This window comes from Paroedura picta, chromosome 5 (assembly GCF_049243985.1).
Source record: "Paroedura picta isolate Pp20150507F chromosome 5, Ppicta_v3.0, whole genome shotgun sequence".
NCBI classification, from domain to species: Eukaryota; Metazoa; Chordata; class Lepidosauria; order Squamata; family Gekkonidae; genus Paroedura; species Paroedura picta.
This window is the reverse complement of record NC_135373.1, coordinates 52229310-52237441: the sequence shown is the minus strand read 5'-3', so window position 1 is coordinate 52237441 and position 8132 is coordinate 52229310. Positions and strand designations below refer to the sequence as shown.

The 8132-nt window shown below is 45.1% G+C and overlaps 2 protein-coding genes across 5 annotated transcripts in view; both read left to right on the top strand.

The window, feature by feature from the left end:
• Nucleotides 1-8132, top strand: part of NUDT5 (nudix hydrolase 5) — a 119769-nt gene that overhangs the window by 66069 nt on the left and 45568 nt on the right. The window lies entirely within an intron of this gene.
• The window catches only part of UPF2 (UPF2 regulator of nonsense mediated mRNA decay), a 48070-nt gene continuing 43619 nt past the window's right edge, over nucleotides 3682-8132 (top strand). The window contains exon 1 of one of the 4 annotated variants that reach the window (XM_077337927.1): nucleotides 3682-3960. The gene's annotated coding sequence lies outside the window, so the exon portion shown is untranslated. The remainder of the gene's footprint in view (nucleotides 3961-8132) is intronic. The other 3 variants (XM_077337926.1, XM_077337929.1, XM_077337928.1) reach the window with 3 other exon arrangements.

The window sequence follows — 8132 nt, the reverse complement described above, 5'->3', positions numbered from 1 at the left end:
GCAGCTTACAAAATACTTTTCCCTTCCACTCTGCACAACAGGTACCTGGATGGAGGAGGCTTTGAGAGAACTGCTCTATGATAACAGCTCTAAGAACAGCCCAAGGTCACCCAGCTGGCTGCATGTGGGGGAGGAATGGGGAATCAGACTTGGTTCTCCACCACTCTTAAGTACTGAGACCTTCAAGCCAAACCGGTCACCTGTACCCCCCTAAAACTCTATTTGTGATTTACAAATCAACATTTGGCCACCCTCCAGGTAAGGCCTGGAGTTCTCCCATAATTATAACTGGTCTCCAGACTATGTGACACTTCCCCTGAAGGCTATGGAAACTTTGGAAGGTGGTGGCCAGACTAGGGCTCATGCTAATTATAGACCACGAGCATCAATACAGCAACAGTTCGGTCACCGAACTGGCATCACATCCATGCTCATCCATGGAGCTCCCTTCTCCAGACTTTGACTCCTAAAACTCCAGAAATTTCTCAACCTAGAATTGTCAGTCCCAGCACTCAATCAACCCAGGCTTGGCAAGGGGAAAAGGAATCATTCACCTGCTCAAGAGTTAAATCCCTCCCTGGTTTTCTACATTTCCTTCCTGGAGGTGCCCCATCACTTTAGACCCGTGGGGCACTATGGAACACGGCATGCCTCTCTGTTGATTGGGACAAGGGTAAGTATTGCCTGCAATAAAACTGTACTCAGTTTTTAAAGACAAAATGATTAAAGGTTAACATACTACCTCTAACAGGGAAACAGGTTCAGAAACATGAGCAACAAACCCATAAACACTTACTTTGGAATTAGTGGAACTTCTGTTTCTGAATAAATACAGATGGGATTGAACAGATACATGAAAATGGAGAGATGTTATAAAGGAGCACATATCTGTTTGTAAGCATTGATTAATCCAGCCTTAGTCACTGATTTGAGATGGCCCTCACAACCTATGTTCCCTATCTGTAAATATGGAAATCCTGCTTTGTGTGGTGGTTTGAATCCCCAAGCTGCCATGGAAGCTTGTTGGATGATCTTGAACCAATCACACACTTTCAGCCTTACCCACCTTATAAGGCTGCTATGAGGATAAAACGGAGGAGAATGATAAGCCATTTCAGGTCCCCATTGGGGAGCAAGGCAGGGTATATATGAGGCAAATCAGTAAATAACAGTGGCCAACCCACTTAGACCAATGAACATAGCCAGCCATACAAATCTGAAGAGAAGTATCAGTTAACAAGTTGTGAGCTGCAGAATTAATTTACGAGGGAGTTTATAAGAAAAAGTCCTTCAGAAATATGAATCCCTGGTTGTGACAGGCCTTAAAAGTTGACACCTGCACTTCACCTGGAACCCAGAAGTACAGAGAAAGAACATCTTTTTAGAACTGAATGAAACTCCTGGATCATCTCCAAAAGCAGCCACATACACAGCATATTGTATTCAATCAAGGAGTGACATAAGTATGAATAATTTCTAGGTTAGAATACTGGAAGGATGTCTTTCGGTACAATGGCCATTCATCCTTCCATTCACAAATGCTAACTTATGCAGAAGAAAATATTCCAGGAGAAGTTTAATGAACACTCTTTCCAAAGAGGCACCCTTAATTGCACACAACTACATGCCCAAGTACCTTGAGCTATAAACACCATCTTATCAATGTAGCAGCAGAAATATGTACATGAAACAATGTTATCTAAAAGTTATGTGGTACTACTTGGGGTGCATCCGTTGCAACACTTAGATGTTCAGCTCTGGGCTCGGTGTATAGTGCTGTGGAATACGGTGCTTCAATGTGGCTCAACAGCCCCCACCCATGTCCAAAATCTTGATATTCTCCCCAATACTACAATGAGATCCATCAGCAGATGCATTAAACTCATTCTGATCTATTGGCTACGTACATTGTGCCACATTGCTCACCCACATCTCCAAAGGCATGATGCTGTTCTTCATGCACATAAAAAGATCATAAAAATATCCTAATAATTAGAACTTGTTGCCAACTTTATGTGACTTGTTAGCAAAGTGGCCTGCATATTCAGAAACAAGAAATTTCCAGTTTGCATTATTGCTGAAGGCTCTGTGCAGAGTAAAAGTAATGTCTGCAGCAGTAGAAGAGGTGCTGTGGGTAATGGTTATGTTTGATGGAAGTCTTGGGGCTTTTCTGCACATGATAAATATAGTGAAATGCTTACCTTGTGAAAATGCTATATTCTGTCCACTCCACATGACGTTGCTAACCTCCCGTGTCTGGCCAGCAAGCTGCTCGCTACATCCGCCATTTTAAAGTGCTAGTTGGGGAATCACATAAAGTGGATTCACTAAACTAAAAGCAATTTCCCCCAGTGGACAACCAGCAGGCTACTAGCAAATACGGATGTGCGCCTAGGCTTGGCCACCTCAGAGATCTCTGATGCCTCCAAGGAGGCGCCTAGGAGGCCAGTGCCATGGCGAGGAGGGCGGTGGTGGCGGCAGAGGCAACAGCGTGCCAGCCGGCGGTCATGTGCTGCAGGAGCGCTCAGCTGCTGGGTCAGCCAGCCATGTAGGGATCGAAGGGGGCAGGCAGGTGGGATCCATTGGCCTCCTCTGGGGGGAGGGAGCGGTGTCCCCGGCCCACCGTTCCTTGGATCCGAGGCGCTGTGGAACGGCTGCCTCAGATCTGTCTGGCCATGGGGTTTGCTGCCTTGGATTGCCTTGGGCCGGTTCATTGGCTGAGCCAAGGCGTACATCCCTACCAGCAAAACAAAGGTATGGAGGTGAAGAAGTGCTACATCAATGTCCAATGTCCTACCCTTGCACCTGCCTCCCTCTCCCTTCTTCCAGGGGATGGGAAGTGCTTTTTAAAAATGGAGAACAGCCGGGAGCAATAAATAGGTGGACAAGTACCGCGGCTGAGATTGTCTGTGCCTCCATGAAGATTCAGATAGGCATTTAAACAAATAAGTCTATTTAACAAAAAAGGCAATCGCTGGAAGTTCATCTGTCAAGCAGCCATGCCGGGAGGGGACTGGCTGGCCAAAGTGCAACAAGACTAAAGTGGGAAAAGCAGCCAGAAACATGTGAGACAGCTTGAGAAATGTGGAGTGCTGGTGAGTTGTGATTTCTCGTTTTTTGCAATACAGCAGGCTTCACGCTACAATGCCCAATGTGCAGAAAAGCCCTTGGATTCTAGTCACCTGTATGGGTCAGTGTCCCTTTCACATGATACACCAGTCCTTTAAAAAAATAACCCCCTAATATAAATTCGATTTTTCGCATTGGTAACTTTTCTAAGAGACTGCTCCCCCCCCCGCCCGAACTCCACATCCAACTGCGCATTCTAATTTGCACATTTTTTTAAAAGCCTGGTTACTGTTTGGAACTTTATACGTGTTTCTCTCTGAAGTAAACTCCACCAGGATTAGCGGGCCTAGTGTGCATGGGACAGGAGCATTTACGGATAACGTTTAACAAGTAGGTGGCCAGGCCAGCGCCAATAGCACAAACAATTCGAACACAATGGATTTGAAAGGCCGGGGCGTTAAGGGGGGGGGGGGCGAGACAGAGGAAAGACAGGAGCCCCGCCCATCCTGTAGAGGCCCCGCCCTGAGGCCACTTCCGCCTCCCATGGTAACCAAAGCATTAGGTTGCCTCTCTCGCTTTCTCCGCTTAAGGACCCTGCCCTCCAGGTGAAGCTGTCTGTGCAAATGCCTGACGGCAGCGCTTTCCTTCGCTTCAGAATCCGACCCGAGTGGGCAGTCAAACTGCCGGCCGCTGAATCTGAATTTTCGCGGCCCCTCAGTGCCTTCTCTTTTAGCAGCGCGACGGGGCCCTGCGTGGTGGCTGCGGAAGCTTTCGAGCAGGCGTCGCGTTTGGGACCTTAGGGGGCGGGGTCCTCGCCCTAAAGAGAGTTGAGGTGAAGGGGGGGCAAGAAGAGCCTGGCGGAGCCGGGACCGTTGTGGATGGCAGGCCGAGGTAACCACTCCCTCCCCTTCCCTCCCCATTCCCAGCACCGAGGATGGGGGAGGCCCCGGCCGTGTGGCAGCCGCGAAGGCTGGGGCTGGGAAGGGCCTAGTCAGGGCTGGGCATCTCCGGACCCTTCCGTGAGGAAGTGGGGGGGGAGGGAGAGAGACCAGCGCTGCGGGGAGGCTCCACCTGTTTGCCCCCCCCATCCACCGGCCGTCCTCTCAAGGGCTACCTGGGGGGCCGTAGGTGGAGGAGATGACCTTATGTTACTTGATCGGCAGCCATGGGCGACTGGGGGAGGAGTTTTCGGGTCCTCCCCCGCCCCGCGCAGACCCCACCTGCCCACTTCTCTTAGGAGCGGGGCTCCCGAAGTGTCTGGAGCTTCCCCACAGGATGTCTCTGGGTGCCTTCCCCTTACGGGGCGGGGGGCGGGGGGCAGGGGGAGGCTGACAAGGAAGAGGGAAGGCAGGGCCGCTGGACGCCTATGAAGAGGGGGTTTGGGAGACTCTTGAGTGTGGCAGAGCTTACCCTGCAGAGACATTTGTTTTGCTGGTACTTGGAAGGGTCTGTATGTGGGTCTCTAAACTCACAAGTGGGTTGTGTAGCTTGTGAAGCTGAATCCCAAGCATTTTCAGTTTAATTGACAATGTGCATGGTTCCTTTTTCCCCCCCTTTCGGGTACCTCATGCCAAGTAAACTTGGGCTTTTGGGTCCTAATGTTGGGTATCACTGCATTGGCATAGTTTCATAGTTCTTATTGCTGAGAAGGTGGCCTTTCTCTCCCTGTGTAGGGACTTGCATGTTGTTTTGTATTGTTTTGGTTTATTATTATTGGATTTCTAGCCCGTTGCTCCCCTGAGGCTCGCGGTGGGTAACAACATGTAAAAGCCCCATAAAACCCCTAATACATATAACACCTAAAAATCCTCAGCCCACCCAACCCACCCCACCCCACCTGATGGCGGTGGAACTACTCGGGAAACCAGGGGTCACTGCTGATGTAGATGTAGAGGGGGGGTGCGATGTAAAAAGGGGAGGCACCGGCCTCAACTACAAGCCTGGTGGAAGAGCTCTATTTTGCAGGCCCTGCGGAAGGATGGCAAATCTCGCAGGGCTATTTTCCGGTAGTTCTTTTTGGCACTGGTCATCAGTGTGTTCTCTGCCTTTGCTCTTCTTCTCATTAATGTCCTTGATCTTCCTGCTTTCCTCAACTCTGATGATTTGCCGATTTGCACTTCTTTTAGGCATGCTGAGTGTTTTATTCAGCAATGTTCTTACTGTGTCACTCTGACTTGCTTGGGAGTAATTTGCATTCAGCATTATGGGACTGATGTTTTTTTAGGAAAGCTGCATCAATGATATTGAGGTCCAAAAATTGTTTCAAGTTTTCATAGACAAATGTAGTAGCCAACTGTTTCTCAAGTGTGCCACACAGGAATTCAGACAACTTGATAAAAGCCCCTCTAGTGTATATTACGAGGCATATAAGCAGCCACATTGCTTGGGATTATTTTGTCTCTAGTTTGCTGAACTATGGAGCAGTGTATGAAAAGCCAACAAGTTGGTTTGGATTGATTTTGTAGTTAAGCTTACAGTCTTCTTTCTGCAGTCCAGAAATGCAACAGTCTCTTACATCTTGTACCATTTATTTATTCAATTATTTCATTTGTTGCTGTCATTTACTTTGACACATTTTCTGTAGCTTGATGAGCTGCTGCAGAAATTTAGGAGCAAGGCTTATACCCAGCCCTCAGGGTTTTATATTTTAATGACTATGCTTCCTAATTATTGCTACCACCAGCCCTAATATTAAAGTCTTCACAGTTCCTTGTCTTTTAAAAAAGTTATAATTAAAGTATTGTTGTGTATAAATTAATACAAGGTAACCCTGGTAGTTAGTTTTTTAAATTGTACTTTTACTGAGAGTCACCAAGGGATACTTATGGTAAATGGCTGTTGCAACAGTGCCCCAGTGCCTGGCATTTGTTGGCCCCGTTAAAGAGCATTAGGCCAAGGCTCTGGAAGCATTAATCTGTTAAAATCCTCTAACCTATGTTAAATGTAAATTCAAAATTTACTGTTGTGCAGACATCAGATTAATAGTTGCAGTCCATTGTTATGCAAATATGCATGATGTGAACCATGCTCAAGAAAATGAATAGTTACTATGTTTTCATTTTAGTACTCTTGTACTGGCAAAAGGCTATACAAATAGAACTTTAAGGTACACAGATCCTGTATTCATTATTATTATGACTAGAAAGTTCAGTTACTTTTGACCTTTCTCTATGCAAAGCCAATCAGTGATCTAATGCTGCTGTTTTTTTGATTTCCCAATAAACAGTGACTTTACCCATTAACCTCAATTACCTATCTCCTTGAAAATATCAAACAATTTGTAGAAAAACTGCAAAAGTCAAAATTTGTTTTGTGATTGCGATTGTGGAGTGAGATGGCGCATGAGCCTTTCCATTAACTGAGATCTGCCATCCTCATAGGTGTGCCCCAAGCCATGGCACACAATACCCCCTTTATACCACAATACCCCTTTATGACTGAAGGAATGCATTTAGGTAAACAGCACATGGAACTCTAAGTGATCCAAACACTTTATTATAGGAGAAGGCATTTTTTTTCCATACAGAGAGAAAATTGATTGGACAATTCAGAAACCTTGATATAACACAACTAGGAACCTAAAATGTGTGTGGCATCAAAGTGTCTTTTACATTAGATGTGGGGTTTATATGTATTCAAAATAAGCAGTGCTTGAAAATACGCCTCCATCTACTTGTTGGCTTGAGTTTTAGTTACAGTGCAACTTCTGATCACTGCCTAGTCCCAGTACTGTGAAAAGATTAATCTATAGTTCCTTTTATCTTTCTCTGGGTGGCTGGTGTATTATATCATCTGTTTTTAACATAGGGCAACAATGAGTACAAGAGAAAACACTGTGTTACCTCCTGTCCTGCACTTGTACTCTGCAGATTGATTTTGTCTAGCTCACTCACTTTTCTAGAATGGGGCAGCATCTGACAGCAGCAGACATTTCTTTGCACAAATAAGGAATGTGCAGGTCACCATAGTCTTAGAATTCTTTTTTCCTAAAGTTGTTCTGCACCTGAATGATAATTACCAGTCATATAGTGGCTTACAAGTGCCATACTTTGATAGTTGCCCTAAGTGTTTTAGAACAATGAGAAGTGGCAAATGTAGTATATATGCATGGGTTTGGGAAAGAAAAATAATCTGGCAGGCTGTAGGTTATTCATTTTTGGAGACCAAATGTCGTAAGCTGCCTTATAATAAACATTTTTCAGGTTCTAAATCTTCATTCTATAAAGCTTTTTATTAAGAGTCTGAAACATGAAGTACTAAATGCAAAGACTGAAGCCACCATCCTAAAAAAAAATAACCATCTTATAGAGGGTGTTGACTTTATAATGTTCACAGTTCATAGGAAAAAAATGTATTTTGCATGGTCTGGAAGAGTCCCCCCCCCCTTTTTTTTTTTCTTTTGTGGCAAGATTAGACATGCTATTAAATAAAGTTTTTCTCAGTTGCTCCTCAAGGAGCTTCTGATTGATCCTGATTATACCCCATTAATACTAGGCAATTTCTGTGTTCATATTCAGAGCATAATACAAATGTACATATTTCATCGGGGTAGGATTAAGTCATAATATCTACACATCATGTTCATCATGTATAAAGAATTTATATAGGTATCTGGGGAATTGAGTAAGAGTACCCGAACCGTAAGACAGATGTTGGACTAGATCAGGCTTTCTCGATCAGGGCTTCATGAAACCCTGTGGTTTCCTGACAGCTGTGGAAGGGCTTCCCGATCGTGTGGGAGTTAATTAGTTTTTATAGATATTTTAAATTTGTTAAACGCTTATCAAGTGACATGACCATATATGGACATGGTGATCCGCTGCCCCTTCCCAAAATGGCCAGTGATAAGGCTGGAGGGGGTGGGAAAGGGAGGCGCCCTGGGTGGGCATGAACAATAGTTATGCTCTCCAACGATATTCTTCACGATCACACCACTTTTGGGGTTTCCTGAAGAATGTTTCAGTGGTTTCTCACTGGTAAAAAAAATTGGGAAAAGTTGTAGATGAACCACTGATATGCTCTATCAAGACTCTTCTTATCTTCTTTTGTATTTTGAGACATAT